Raw genomic sequence first — 1,954 nt, forward strand, 5'->3', positions numbered from 1 at the left:
TTATGACAACTGTTTCTTTCCATGCATATAAATCAAGGAACCAAATATCTGTAGCCATGGAAATTTCTAACTAGAAATATTTATATTGGATTCTGAATACAAAATGTCCCTGTGGTAGAAACTTTATGCCTGGTACAGTATAATTATCCCAAGAGTACTGTTGACCAGGAAAAAAAAACCTAATAAAAAATGAAATATGAAAATTAAAAAAAAAAAAATTATAAAAAGGTATCAATTTCCGGGGCAGCGCCTATGCCTCAAAAGGGTAGGGGCCAGCTGGCCCCATAAGCCAGAGGAGGCGGGTTCAAACCAGCCCCGGCTGAAAAACAAAAAAAAAGATATCAATTTCCTATACTATCAAAAGAAACCCAAATATCCAAGAATGAATCAATGAAAGTTGTGTAAGCTTCTACACAAAGACCCGAGAAATGAAAGATCTAAATAAATGGAGGTTATAAATGTCAATGGCCTGGAAGATTCAATATTGTCTAGATGTCAATTTCCCCCAAAGTGATCTATATATTCAACATAATCCCAATCCAAATCCAGCAGGTGAAAACAAACAAGTTGATTCTAAAATTTATATGTAAATGCAAAGGGCCATGAATAACCAAAAAGCCCAGAAGAATTAGGTTGGAATGCCTACACTGTTGCACATTGAGACTTCTGATAAAACTACAAGACAGTACAATATTGGTATGAGGATAGACATACAGATCACACACAAACCCACACAAACATAGACAACTGATTTTCTTTTTTTCTTTTTTTGAGACAGAGTCTCACTATGCCGCCCTCCATAGAGTGCTGTAGTGTCACAGCTCACAGCAACCTCCAAATCTTGGGCTTAAGTGATTCTTCTGCCTCAGCCTCCCAAGTAGCTGGGACTACAGGCATCTGCCACAACACCCAGCTATTTTTTTTGTTGTAGTTGTTATTATTGTTAGTAGGCCCGGGCCAGGTCCAAACCCATAGTGTACATGGCTGGCGCCCTAACCACTGAGCACAGGCACTGAGCCTAGACGACTGATTTCTGATAAAAGAGGCAGTGCAGTACAATGAGGAAAGAATGTCCTTTCAATAAATGGGTTACCTGGCTTGGCGCCTATAGCTTAGTGGCTAGAGCCATGGCCACATGCACCAAGGCCGGCGGGGTTGAACCCCGCCCGGGCTGCTGAACAACAACTACAACAACAGCACTCAATAGCTGAGTGGTGTGGCAGGCATCTATAGTCCCAGCTACTTGGAAGACTGAGGCAAGAGAATCGCTTAAGCCCAAGAGTTTGAGGTTGCTGTGAGCTGTGACACCATGACACTCTACTGAGGGCTACATAGTGAGACACTGTCTCAAATAAATAAATAAATAAATAAATAGGTTACCTGAACACTTAGATCACTGGTTCTCAACCTTCCTAATGCCTCCTAATGCTGTGACCCTTTAATACAGTTCCTCATGTTGTAGTGACCCCCAACCATAAAATTATTTTCCTTGCTACCACATAACTGTAATTTTGCTACTGTTTATGAATTGTAATATAAATATCTGATCTATAGGATGTATTTTCATTGTTACAAAAGGGTTACAACCCACAGGTTGAGAACCGCTGACTTAGATGGAACGAAAAAAAATAAATCTTCACCTTTACCTCACACTATATACAAAATTCACTTCTAGAACTACACATAGAAATGTAAAAGGTAGGCCAAGTACGATGGCTCACACCTATAATCTCAGCACTCTGGGAAGCCAAAGCAGGTGGACTGCCTGAGCTCAGAAGTTTGAGACAAGCCTCAGCCAGAGTGAGACCCCATCTCTAAAAACAGCCAGGCATATGGCGGATGCCTATAGTCCCAGGTACTTTGGAGGCTGAGGCATGAGAATTGCTTAAGGCCAAGAGTTTGAGGTTGCTGTGAGCTGAGAAGCCATAGCACTCTATGGAGGGCGACAAAGTGA

At 41.3% G+C, this 1,954-nt stretch overlaps 1 protein-coding gene across 5 annotated transcripts in view; it reads right to left on the bottom strand.

Annotated features, from left to right (window-relative positions):
- THOC5 (THO complex 5) overlaps positions 1–1,954 on the bottom strand; it is a 69,303-nt gene that overhangs the window by 39,706 nt on the left and 27,643 nt on the right. The gene's annotated exons all lie outside the window — the stretch shown is intronic.

Source organism: Otolemur garnettii, unplaced genomic scaffold, assembly GCF_000181295.1.
Source record: "Otolemur garnettii isolate 467f Iridium unplaced genomic scaffold, OtoGar3 scaffold00038, whole genome shotgun sequence".
In the NCBI taxonomy this organism is placed as follows: Eukaryota; Metazoa; Chordata; class Mammalia; order Primates; family Galagidae; genus Otolemur; species Otolemur garnettii.